This window comes from Opisthocomus hoazin, chromosome 1, assembly GCF_030867145.1.
Source record: "Opisthocomus hoazin isolate bOpiHoa1 chromosome 1, bOpiHoa1.hap1, whole genome shotgun sequence".
Taxonomy (NCBI): Eukaryota; Metazoa; Chordata; class Aves; order Opisthocomiformes; family Opisthocomidae; genus Opisthocomus; species Opisthocomus hoazin.
The window spans coordinates 124,671,392-124,685,899 of record NC_134414.1 but is presented as its reverse complement, the minus strand read 5'-3'; positions in this window follow the sequence as shown (position 1 = coordinate 124,685,899).

The following is a 14,508-nucleotide window of genomic DNA, read 5'->3' as shown; positions in this document are numbered from 1 at the left end:
CTGTGGGGACGGGCTGGGACATGGTGAACTTCTTAAAATGGGGATGATGTTTGATGTTGATGTTACCGCTTGTGGTTGCTGAGGACCAGAAACTCATTGAATGATCACCTTGATAATTATAATGAATCATTGAGTCCTTCTACGGGACCCTGGATAAACAGGTGTGCCTTACTGCCATTACTGAAATCACACCTCACTCTCTGAGGCAATGTATACACACCTGTACATGAGCTTAGAAATGCATGACACAAGACCGTGATGCCTTCCTGCAGCCAAATGGCAATTCCATAGCAAGTGCTTGTATTACTTGCCTAGAACCATCAAATCCTGCCATTTCTGGCCTGACTTCTAGCAACTCCAATACTGATGAGCTGTTAAAAATGGTGGTATGTGGATAAGTAGGTGATCAAAGGCTAGAGTGGGAAATGGTAAAGGATGTTAGCCAGTCCTGAAGAGAACAAGATGCTCTTCTAGTGCTGCGATGCTGGCTCTACTTTCTGCTTCCTTCCTTGTTCATACCCTGATCGCCAGTATCATTCTCATAGCCTACATTGATAAGATAAAATCCATATGGATGTCAAAGAAATATGGGCACTGAAGGATGTTGGGATATGATGTCCATGACTCAGGATATGGTGCTACTTTTGGCTGGGTAAACCAGGCTGAGTAGGTAATGTAGTTTGTGGTGCATAACACTCACTTGCATGCACGAGATGGGGTTATGCCTTGTTGCAAACAACCGAAAACATCAGGCTGAGCAGCCTTCACTGGTGCAATGCTTAAAAATGACCTGACAAAGTGGTACACGTACTGTCTGAGATAGGTAATCAAAGCATCCTTCTGAATTTTGGAAAATAATACCTTCCTGAGACATTTTTTATCCTACATGGTGAGATAATCAGGCACAAAAAGAATAAGTTGGAGCATATATGAATGTGAACTCAAAGCTCTAAACCACTGGAATTATTCAAATATATTCTCACTTGAAAATGTGCAATAAATATTAAAAAAATGTTTCTCTTCAATAGGAACCATTTTTAATAAATGATTTTTTATACATGATTTTAATACAGTCTGGATTTAGTTAAGATCTGAGTTTGTATTGGTAATATTCTTATGCTAGGTCTTCATATTTTGTTCTTCCTTACCTGGTCCCTCTCAAATGATTGGTTTCATACTCTTTTTATTGACTGTTAAAATTATATCCAAAATGTGAAACTGTAATAGAATTGGAAATATTACAAGAATCGGTTGGTTTATGCAACCTTTCAGGAGATACATGCATCCACCCTGGCTTGTAATTTTGAAAAAATAATCTGAATTTGTTAGAGTGTAGACCTATCATTTAATCCTCTTTTAGTAAATCCAGGTATTAGTAGCTAGAATAAGATAATACAGAGAAAAATACATTATAACCATCAGAGACAGTGCACTGGTTTGGTAGACGTGAGTAGTTGTTACAGGCAAAAAAAGTCAACTTATTTTTCCAGGCTAAGTGGATGTTACTTAGAAAGTACACAAGATGTGAGGTAAAGGTGAGTGATTACTTTTAATGGACAAAAGTTTAGCAGAAACCTCTTGAGTGGCCAGTAGCCAATAAATATATACTATTGTATTCAGATTAGGGTACAATGATACACTCATATCCAATTATATTTTATGCATTAAGTTTTTTATTTTTTTGATTGTGTGCCATGGCAGCAGTCCCCTGTCCTTGAATCAATTTTAATTTAGAGATTCCCATTTGCAGATGCTCAAGATTTTCCTATACTTGCATTGATAAGATAAATTAGGTGCAGTTGTTTCCCTAAAAGTAACCATCCTGCAAGGGAAATGGTAGTAATTTTTAATCCAGATTTTAAATGTCTGTCTTCTTTAAAGCTTGGTTTTACCATTTCTGCATTTATGTAATCACCATAGTACAGGACTTGCCATGTTGTATGCTTCTTGCATATTAGCATATGTGACTGCAAAGTCCTTGTGGGAAAGCTTTACTTATACTGCTGATTTAATCAAAATGTTCTAGATTAAGTTTGACAGGATTTTGGTTTTTTCACCATTTTTCTTTCCATGGAGTATGTTAAGGTCAGTAATCTATTTAGTTTAATGCTCTACTGTCAAATTTGCAATTCTCCTTGTAAGAATCAACCCCCCCCCCCCCACACACACAAAATATTGGATATGTCACTAGGTATTTCATGAGCAAAAAACAATTAAAATGAAACTGTTGTAAAAAATATGAGATAATTATGTAAAACCAAACTTTTAATCAAACTAGGGATATTTTTTTGGATTTCTTTAGTTCCATTTTAAGAACAACATGTTAAAGTTTTCTGTATTCTTCTTAAATTAGTAGTATTTTGTAGACAAATTGTAATATCTTCTCTACTGTAATAATTTACTCTCCCACTAACACAAAAATATTCTCAGGTTTTTACCACTTGATTCAGTCTGAAAATAAGGACGTGTTCTTTAAAGGCATTAGATAACCTGCATTTTTGTGCAATATAAGATTACTTTCAAATTTGAGTTGGAAAATTTTAAAGGTGTTTCTTCTACTGACAAAAATATTTTACTAGATATAATAAATAGCTTGCATCAACTAGAAAGGTAATAGAAAGAGATGATGATACTTTCTGCTTTGAATTAGATCCAACCATTTAGTAGTGCAAAATTATCATTGTCTTAAATACCTCAATTCACTTCTGTCTGGAATTTCAGAATACTGATTTTAAAGTTTCTAAAAATGCACTCATAACATCTAAAATTATAGTCAAACTTCGACTGGCTATATCCGTTCAACGATCAAAGTAAATAGTCACATAAAATGTGTTTCTCATCAATTTAAATTGTTACCGGTTTAATTTTCTATCTGCTGATAAAAATTGAGGCATTGTCTGGAATAAATATGAAGTCAAATATCAATGCATTTTAATCACACTTTGAATTTTGCAGCAGGCAATTACACAAATATATTTTTTGTGATAGATTTGCTACATACTTTACTGTAAATTTATTTCTTACTTATAGCAATACAATGTTTCTCTTCTTAGACTAATGTTGCATATTGTGCTATCTGAAACAGATGTGTAGAAAAACTCGAAAGGACAGATATATCTTTTTTCTGCAGTTCAAGTCCTCATTTTATAAATACAGGGCAGAAAATTCCTTATCCCATTCCCAGCTTACTCATTGGTGCAGCTAGATCACTGTAAAGATCACTTCTCAAAATTCATTTGACAATCCTTCAGTCGTTTCACCTCATGGAATATTCATTGTCTCTATATATGAGGTTTCTCTGTGAACTGTGTGCTGTTTTACATTGCCTCATTTGCACAGAAACACGTGAACTCTTTGAATTGCACAAACTGAATTTTAATCCAGGGGAGTGAGAATAACTTTAAAGGTACTTAAGTCATATTCAGAAGTCAAAACAAAGTCTACTTTTAGCTATGTGATATAAATAATCTTAAAGGTATGCTCCTGATGTATTTTAGGGTACCATTATTACAAAAAAATAGGATACTGTCAAGAAAAGGCAGAGATGGAAAGGCAGAGTTCTTTTTATGTGTGATTAAAAAAATATAGCTATAACTACTTCTTATTCATATTTCCATTTTTGTTAATAATTTATCCACAATTCTTTCTGAAGCTCATGTAAGTTACTCTTGGCTGTACAAGTCCCTCTAGTGGCATCTTGTATGTAACAGATAACCATAAAACTTAGTCCTGTTTCTCATTCTTTATCCATATACTGCTTAAAATCTGTCAGCTGAACAAGTAGAACAACATTCAGCTTTAAACTCATTTGATAGTCCCTGTAACAGTTCAACTTGTGTTCATGTAATTCATATTATGCATCCTTAAGATTAATTTCCTGAAAAATTAGCATTGTTGATATCACTGGGCTTTCAGTCTTAGAAAACAGAATTTGGAGTAAGGTGTATCACGTTTGTTGTTAGTTCTGAAATATTAAGAAGTTAAGGACTTTGTGTTCTCACCCTTTTCTTGCTTCTGACTATAAAATAATTGGAAGTGCGTTTGTATTCTGCTTTTTGAAAATACTCTTCCTCATTCAAAGTAGTTAGAAGTGACAGAATTTCAAAAGCGGTGTCAGTGGCACTACTGCATTTCACCTTTCTCATCTCCATGAGAACACCATTTACTCTAGTACTTTTTTAGGCAAAAAGTATTAACTTCTGCTTACTCTTTACTTTCAATATACCATCAAGTAAACATTTCAGAATTACCAGCAATCCACCCTGAAAAGATGTTTTGGAAATTTAGGCTCAGATTATTAAAAGCATCTGTACCAAAATATTTCAAATGCTTGCTTGAGTTGTTCTGATGGACTCATTATCCATGATCAGCAGTTCAAATCGATTTGGTCTCTTCCAATACCTCTTTTTTCTTAGAAGCAGCTACATTTCTAAATTGAGATGTCTAGCTGTGTATCTATTTTATCGCCCTTTGTTGCATTTAATGTCCAGTGATTATATAATTCTTTTAGATTCTAGAAATAAATAAAGATCACAGATCAAAAGATGATATGATTCATAGCGAATAATGCTATATATTATTATAAGATTTAAGCTACTAATACAGTTGCTAGGTTCCCAGAGAGACCACCCACCCTTTATTAACGTAGTTTTCGCCTTCACAGTCAGCAGTTGATGACTACAACAAATATATATAGCTACATGTATTTACAGAAATATCCTATTCTTCACAAAAATGATGGTGGTATCCAGGTAGACGCTTTTGAAGTTTTTTTGGAGGGCATTAGAATTGATGTTTGTTCTTCTGTTATCTAATAATTATTAACAAAGCTGGCAAAGTATACAAGGTGATCCAAATGAACAGATTTCAGTAACCAAAGTGGAACATTCTCTTTTTTATATGAGGCAATTATTTTATTTTAAATCATCTGTTCAAGATCAAAAGCATAGTCTTACTGAAAAACTGACAGTTTCCACTAATTTCAGTGGACAGGATAGTCCCAGTAGGAGTCCTGTTGTGCATTGTGGATTGGAGATAAAATGTATGGAATAAAATTTTGACAACACTTATTCCTCAAAGCCTTTAAAGAAAATTGTTTGTTTACCCTCAGTCCCTCTAAGACTGCATGGGATCTCTTTAAACAACTAATGCACATAGGTGTTTTTTATATAACTTACACAGCACCATAGTAAATTATACTGTGAATTAAACCCTGAAGAATAGAATCAACCATGCATCTAGAAAGTAGGTGTTAAAATCCTGTTCCACATTATTAGAAAACACTGCAAGGATTAGTAAGAGGCAGTCATCTGAAGTTGTAGCAGCAAAGGATCTTAGCTAGCAAAGTCAGGCAGAAGTTCTTAAGAAATAATGAATCATAGCAAAGATAAAGCAACCGATACCTGTGTAAAGACAATCACTGTAAGCAGAGAAGTTTCAAAGATCAAAGTAAGACCTCCAGGGTGTTACTGGCCCAAAGTTAAGTCATACACACACTTTGGATTTTCTTTTTTTATTATTGTTATTACTTGACTTGTTGCTAAAAGAATTTTAAACCCTTTCCCATAGAGTTTTGACGAGATATGCACTTTCTTGATCGATTTCTTCTTACACCCATGACTTCAAAAAAATGCCCGGTTTAGTAATTCTGGGGTTTTTCCCCGCTGTAGTGACATATGAAAGGATAAATCTCACTTCATTTGTGCCAGATCTGACAGCAGTGTGATAGCTTCTTTTTGTTTGCTCTAAATTATCCCAACCTGGCACACCTGCCCGAAGAGACCTAAACAATAACATATTACAAAGCAAAGCGGCATCTCCTTTTTATTCAAAGTTTAAGCAAACCTTCTGTTACAAAGACTCCTTTTATATCTGTTCTTTTAATTTGGTGGAAATGGAATGAAGTAAAACTTCAGTCTGACATATCACATTGTACCATAGACTAGTTGCTAAGTGTGGGTCAAATCAGAAAATGTGTAAGAATTTCTTTCTCATTTACCAAAGTTAAAAACATAATGGTTTTGGCCTTGCAAAACTTAGCAAGGTCTTTTGTTTCTTAGTTCCCATCAGTAATGTGTCCCATGTTTCCTTAACGTTGTGTCCGATCAAGCAACCAAGAAATATATTCAAAACCTTTACGCTCGTTGAAGAAAAGTGGGTTGCAGTTAGAATGGGAGGTTATAGGAAGACAGATGGGGACAGGGGCATTCACAGTCAGGACAAAGGGGTGAGACTGTTTTTAAACTTTGTGACCTTTGGTCACTACCTGTTTTATCCGTTACCGACAACTCCCACCTACGTGATCAGCTACCTGTGATTAACACTAATTTCAGTGACTTTGGTGTCAGAGCAGAAGGCTGTAGAAAAGATCAGGACAGAACTGAGTTTGTCTTCCTGAAGGCTAGATTCTAACTCATACAAGAAGTGATGTTTGTAACGCCTTGCTGCCTCACTTGATTTTACAGTCCTAAACACTACTAATCCTGTGCATTGAATGAATCGGGGATCAGGCACTAAAACACATTTTTTACTAACAAAATAAAAAATCTGCAATACTTATTCACAAGAAACAGTCTCAAATCTTTGTTTTAATAACAAAGTCCTTGTCATTTTAACTGAAATTATTTTTTTTTAAATACAAATAGAATTTCTGAGGTTTTATAAATAAGGCTTGCTGGCACATGACAACATTCTTTAACAATTCTCTCAATTCTCTCAATGAAGATCATTTGGACCCTTACGCTGCTACCCTAACTTCATTTGCCCAGAAATTTAGGCCATTGTAGTCTAAGGGAGAAAGACCAGTGTAGAAGATAAATTTCATAGACCTTGTACGTATTTTCAGGGTGCCATGGCTGTTCACTCAAAGCATTAAGCCTAAGAACTTGCCTTGACGTCCAGTCTAGCCCATTCCCACTTTATGTGCTTTATTTCTATACAGACACAGGGGACCTTCCGTCAGACTAAGTTTGAAGGGGAGATGTTTCTAAGAATACAGCTGTATCTGAATAGGGCCCGCTGATCACAATGTCACAAGACTGCACCTAATAATCTAAACACATAATTTATAAAAATGGTAAGAATGTAAAAACTGGGAAATTCACATATGAAAATTATGGAAGTAGCTAGACTTTGAGGATGTTCCTATAGTAGTTAAAACCAGTCTGTAATTTTTTATCATCTTTAAAATTTAAAATTATTTTAAAATTAAATAATCCCTACCCTAAATGTGAATTTGCCAAATGCGTAGTTAGAATGTGCAGGCTACTTGATGTCCTCACAAATAAGTTAATTTCTTATGATCACCAAAATCAAGAACAACCATTTGAACTGCAGTGTCAGGTCGCATATTTGGCAAGCTGCATATGCGCTAAAATATGTATGTGTGTACATACTTTTATACACACATACGTATGCATACGTAAATATTTAATGGTAGGTCTGAAGGCGTAATCCCATGTCTCATTACAGTTATGTATGAAATTCCCTTGGACATCCATATGCATTCCTCAAGTGTCTAATAAACGAGTTGTCATTGCTAGTGGAAAACAACAGGATACCCAAGCAAAACTGAAATTTTAGAGCTTCTAACACTAATAAATGTTGAATGGTTTAAAAGCGTTAGAAATTTTGTGGCTATTTTGAGTAAATAAATTTGATGACATACTGCTATCTTGCAAAGTTCAATTAATACTTTGTGACTGCGTTCCAAGATGTTTTTTTCATGTTTTAAAGGCAAAGTAAAGGTGTCCTGAGAGGTCCAGATTTACTGAAGTCATTGTGAATGGCTACTGCCTATATGTCAGTTTAAGTGTGTGCCAAGGACAGATGTTTTCAGACTTGGAATAGCTTGTTTGATGCTAACGCTTTTCAAAAATTAGTTACAGTTAAAATATTTCATGTAGAATTTAAGACTAAGTGATTGCACCAGATGAGTTTGGTGGTGATATGAAAGCCCATTGCATAGAACTGAAAATAATTTGCCTCATCATTTCTGGGACTAGTTCAGATTATAACAGCTATGTTGACATAATTGCCACCCATCTCTCACGTATGATATAGTTACTGCTTCCTGTTGCTAGCTTTCTGTGGGAGCAATTGCTTCGCATAGAGGAGATCAGCTCAACTTGATGTGCAGAAATGTATACATCACATCACACCAGTTACTAAGACAATGCAAGCATGGACAGGAGTTACTGTTCAAACAGAACATTAATCTGTGGTAATGATAAACACGTCTGCTCCAGTGCCTGAAGCAATTTCTGCATCAAGCTGTAGTTGGATAAGGGGAAAAAGATATGTCTTTATAATAAGTTTGGTTGTTTGCCTTTGTTGTTATTTGTACTGAGACAACCTCAGAGTTTTCTCATTTTCACCTACAAGGCAGCGGTACCAAAAGGGAAAAACAATCAGGCAGATTCAAATCTTTAAGTAGATACAGTATTAGTTCAAGTAAAGTACTATATAGCCACAGGGTTTGATTTCAGAAGCAATATATATTAAAGCATGTGAAAATATTTCAATTTTTCTGAAGTATTGTAAAACTCAAGTAGAGTATTTAGATACAGACAGTTCCAATTTGTCCATACCTAACACCATTCAAAAGCAAAACTTCTGTTTTATCACAACCTACGACACGAATTAATCTTTTTGACCTCACTTTTGGTTTCACAATTTTTATGAGTACAGTGTGAAATTTACATTCTTGCCTCTTCATAAAAGGGTTCAAATTTAAATTTAAGTATCTTTTTAAGCTGCAGATATGTTTTTTTTTAAGTTTTAGCAATAATATTTCAATGGCTGTTTGAAACATAGGTCATTAAAACTGGGCATATAATCTTGTTCATGTGACCCAGAATGTTTATAGCATTACCATTACACATTCAGTTATGGTTGTATTTAATATTACTTCCAATAACTTAAAAATCGTCTCACTACGATCATTAATTGGTTCTAAATATTCTCAGAAAAGAACCTAAGAAGTTTTATGTGCTGTTAAGAGTGCACTCCATTGCTCTTGGTTATGTCAAGGGGACTGTCTGGGTAGTGTGAATAGAATCTGGTTCACTCTTTAGTAACCACAGGGTTTTTTTCGCTTTTTTCCAAAGCATTTTGTTTGCGAATAAAATTCTTTTATCATTTTGAGATCCAGCTCAATTTGCAATTACTTCAGCTGGAATTATTTAATCGATTGAGATGGATAAAGCTGTTATATAAAAGCTTACCTGTCTCGGAATCTCAAGTTTGATTAGTATGCAGTTCTGCTGTCTCTTGCCTTTTAATTCAGATGCTTTACTAAATCACAGTCATACCTACATCTCTGACAGTACCCCTGCCAACAGCATGAGGAGGATTTTGGCTCCTCCATTGTCAGCGAGACCACAATGTTTGTTTTTGTGGTCTTGATGTTCCATTCCTCTCCTGCAGGATCTGTGATTTAATTCATTCTGCTGCCTTTAATTGGCATCCTTTTGCCCCGCTGCAGCAATATTACACTCACTAAATTTAAATATTGAAAATATTCACTGCCAACCAATTTGTTATTCTTGAAAGATTTCCAGAACAACTCTATTACTATTAGACCTTCCTGCAAAACACAAACTTTTTAGACTGTATCTTTTGCTCTGCTTATTAATCCAAATAATTAGATTTATTTGAAGAAACTGCAAGTGAAAAACATGGTAACTGATTTGCCTGTATCACCCTTTTAAAATGTGGATATTTTGTTTATTTTATAAAAGAATATGGAAATGCAAAAGGAAATTCTGGAGAAGAAGAAAGGGTTGTCATATAGGTTCTTCTGTAACTGTAATGTCTAAATTTTGAAAAATGCGTAACATTTTATGATCTTGCATGAATCGCATAATCTTACTATCATGATTCAGTAGTTTTAGTGTAAAAGTAATTTGAGGCAATTCAAAGCTTGTGCATGTAACAAGATGGGGATGAAACTACTATACTGCACATTTTGTCGGTAATTTCCCTAAAACATTTTTCAGTATAATTGGTTCATTGTCACTTAATTAAATTGCACCTTCTTACGCGGTGCAGAGCATTAGCATTAGTGTGCTCAGAATAGGTCTGTACTATATACAAGTCTGCTAAAAAGAAAAAAAGCAATCTAGTAACATAACTTACAGAATTAACAGGGAAGACCTGGCAAATGACTTTTTGCTGGATTCTGTGTATGTGGGAATCATTGCCTATAACAAAATATTCTGCAGCATAGTAAATTCATGACTAAAGTGTCGATGTCAGTTCTGGAATTCAGATAATATTTTTAATGTTAGAATTCAAATACCTCTTCAGCCTAGAGTCAGTATTCTTACCTTTCTAACGGATTTATTTGAATATACAGTTTTCTGTGAATATACATTTTTCTTTTGATTACCATCCCTTTTTCTTTCGTTGTCTTTTTCTCTATCAATAACACAAAGGGTAATAAGCCTGAAACCTTATGAACTTTCTAATTTTTTTCCCTTGATGCTGGTGCGTTTGTGTTTTTTGAACACAGAAAGCTATCAAAACTGCACATACTTTAAAAAACTTTATTGCTGCACACACCATTAGCTTTTCGGGACTATGGTAGGAAGAAGGAAAAGTAACAGTAGTGATCTAATGTCAGCCTGTCATTAAATATGTTAAAGATGGTAGTAAACAAAAAAATTTATGTGTGTAATTCTACAGAAACAAGAATATAATCTATAAAAAATGCAATTAACATTCAATTTTATGGGAAAGTGTAATTTATGAACCCTGAATAAGAGATATACTATTAAAAGGTTCATTTCTAGTTAGACTGCCAAACTGGCAGTGTATTTATTTACTAAAAAAAGCTATTGGCTCAGAGTTTAAGGGATCAATACTACATTACATTTCTTCTTAGCATACTTGTTACAGTTTCGGCCAGTACGCTTGAGTGTCACTCTTCTAAAAAAATCCTAATGCAGGTGTCTTGGTCCAAATATTACAGTAATTTTAAAATCGGTGATTCCTATTAAGTGCTGCATGGAAAAATGTGTTTTAAGTTTATTGTAAACCTGTTCTTTGTCAGTGTTTTAATTAAAGTGTTTACTTTGATCACACTGAACCATATACAGTTGTGAAAGATGGCTCAAAGGACTAACACACGGCACAATGCCACATTATAAGGAATTTTAATCAAAAAAGTAATCCCTTTTCTTTTTTACAGGAACTCGCAGTTTTATTATAATTAACACAGTCACAGTACATTAAAGACAAATCATGTATATGTAACTACTCAAAGAAGAAAGGACAGCCTGTTGCATGTAATTCTGTGCCTATGCTAGATTTCCTCTCCTGTTAGTTTGTTTGTTTGTTTTTTACAGAAAGGCGATCCCTTTATTTAAGAAAACAATAACAAAAATAGAATAGGTACTTTTCTGTTCCCAGGACAGACCATATTCTGGTTTGTTTTAAGAACAGGAATATATGGATTTCCTTGCATCTACAAAAACACGCTCTCTAGAAATCTGAGTATGAAGGTCCTCAAACTGTGGTTCCTCTTCTTTGTTTTTCCTGTGCAATTATCCCTTACAAAATTTATTGCTGCACCGTTTACAATACTAAGTGGCTTTAAATTTCAGAAAATAAATGGTATACAAATAGGACTCCTCCTTTTTATATTTAATATTTTTGCTTTCCTCTGTTACGTTAACATGTTTGCATACATCTGAAAGATTAAAGCACAGTGGTTAAGATTTAATTTGGAATTCATGATAATACATTAGGTTATAAAAATTTAATCTGTGTGTAGATGAATGAGCGGTGTTTTTTCCAAGTTGTTCCCCCGGAAATTCTGTAGCCAGTCAAAAGCTGGTGAGGGACGCTTCAGAGCAAACGCCACCCCTTTCAGCTGTGTTGTAGCCTAACAGTTTCCTGCAGCTTGTGGAGTTCAAGGTTACCAGGAGGCAAAGCTGTGCTTTGCATGTGAGAGCAAACATAAAGAAGATTTTGTCTATGCTCCTATCACGTCTTCTACTGCCTCCTCCTTTGTAGTCTCCTCAGCTGTAGTCTGACATGACATATGAAAGCAAAAGAAGTGGTAAGCAGACCTCCTAAGCTCCCTGAAGAAGTCTGATCTGGCTTCATTAATGGCAAGTAGGAATGGATAATGTGGAGCATGCCCACATGACGTGTATGCAGGTGTATGCGGAGATGCACAAGTGCACGTAAGTGTATAGGGAGTGCACGTACACTTTTAAACGTATATATATATACACGTGTTACTAGGGCTGTTGGAAGAAAACCTAGTACAAAAAGCGCAAATCTGTATCATGCAACAGCAGACACAGGGAAGGAATCTCTGTTTACTTTGGCTGTGCGAATTGCCCTTTTGCTTTAACATACAAAAAGTCTTCCTCAGAGGCTGCAGACAAGCAATGACATTGATAATGCGCGGGGCCAAGATGACTCGTCTTAATTTGGGGGGTCTTTGTATTTGATGTCCTGCACTAATTCTTTCTGGCAGTCTGGTTGGAAAGCATCTTACTACCGAACCAAGAATTGGAGCAGAAGAAAGTTCTGAGTTCTTGCCCATTACCCCAAAAAGCTAACCTTGTAATGTTAGTGCTATTTTCCTTTTGACCGTGTTAATTCTAAAACAGAACAGTATTGTGACACACACAATCACAGAATTGTAGGATAGTTGAGGTTGGAAGGGACTTTTAAAGGTCATCTAGTCCAACCCGCAAATTCTGAAAATTTTACTTTCTCCTTTTACCTCCCCCATGAAACTAAGGCAAAATTCTAGTGACTATTTCACTATTTATAAATATTTCCTGAAGCTTTTCCTATTAAGCTTCTTTTTGAAAAAAGGTTCATTTCCTTATAGGACTTTGTTAATAGAGCCAAATATGAGAAATACTGCATTACTGTAGGCCCGCTGTAATCTGAAAAAATCCCCCTAAAAACCCCCAAATATATATTTCTGTTGGCTTTGTTCATTGAAGAACTCCGTTGAAAATAATCCTTAAATTAATAATTTTAAAAATACCCTTTGTTCTTGCATTACAAAGTATCTGTTTCCATATATAGCTTCTCTGTGAACATCTATTCAGGCACCTCAGCAGGAACTTGGATATTTGCCGGTGCGGGATCTTGCAGCTGCATTACCCACTGGCTTCAAAGGGATTTGCGGACACTCGGAAGCCTTGGGAGTCAGCTTTTTTTTCTCCTACGTGTGGATTTACACCCCTGACTTTAAGAATTCATGTTCTGAAACACGGATATGAGTATCTTCCTGTGCGCTGTGCGGGTTTGTTGGGTTTTTTTTCTTGTCTTTGTACAAATCCAGGGACTGAGATGCTCGATGGATTGGGAACAAACTCACCCCGGGAGAGGCCCGGTGCCCGGGCTGTGCCGCGAGGAGGGCACTTCGGCGGGGGGCCCGCACCGACCGCCAGCGCTGCCGCCCGCCCGCCCGCCGCGGCGGCCTGGCCCGGGGCGGCGGGGCCGGCGGGGCTGAGCAGGGCGGGCGCCCGCACGTTCCTGCCCCAGCCGGCTCCCCCGACCCCGCGCAACGCCCTGGCTAAGAAATTAAAAACAAACCCACGAAAAAAACCAAAATAAAACAAAAAAGAGTGAATGTCGCGGGGATGCCCAAGCGCGGCCGGCTCACGCACGTCTCCTCTGCGCCCTCGGCGTAACCCTCAGCAGCGGCGCCCAGCCGTCAGCCGCTGCCGCCGCTGCCTTTCGCGCCCGGTAGTGCCGCCCCGGGCGGGTCCCCCCTCCCCTGCGAGACGCCCACGCCGCTCCCTGCGGGTGGAGGCCCGGGTCCGGGTATGGGTCTGGGTTCGGGTCCCGGTCCAGGTCCGTGCCCGCGCGGCGAGGGCAGGGCGCAGCGCCCACCCCGCAGCCCGCCCGCCCCGTGCGCCTTTAAACAGCGGCAGCGGCGAAGCCCCGCCGCCGCCGCGGCCCTTCCCGAGCGGAGCAGAGCGCACCGGCCGGGCTCGGGCGTTTTCTCCCCTTCCCTTCCCTTGTCAACTAACCCCCTCTAGCGCTGAGCTGGCCGCATTTGACCTGCGGGCTGGCGGCAGCGGCGAGGCGAGGGGGCGCTTCTCCTCGCCCGCCTCACGCACCGCCCCGCACCGCCCCGCACCCCCGCGCTCCCCTCAGGAGGGCGGCTGAGGGGGGGGCCGCCGCCGCCGCCCCAACGGCTCTCCCGCCCCCCCCTCCTCCCGCCCGCCGGGCCGCCCGTTGGCTGGCGGGGCGCGTCTGGCGGAGCGCCCCCGGCGCGGGGCCGCGCTGGCCTCGCGGCGGACCCGGCACCCGCCGGGCTGGGCGCAGCGGGGCGGCCCCGCGGCCGCGCTGGTGGGGGCGATCGCTCCGCGGGCGGCAGGGGAGCGGCGGCGCCAAAAAACTGCAGCCGGCTGCGCGGCACGCAGAGCGGGAGGGAGCAGCGAGCACCGCGCCGGAGCCGCCTGGTTCCTGATTGCTCCGCGGCGGAGCGGGAGAGACGGAGACTGAGGGAGAGGGGCGAGCGACGGA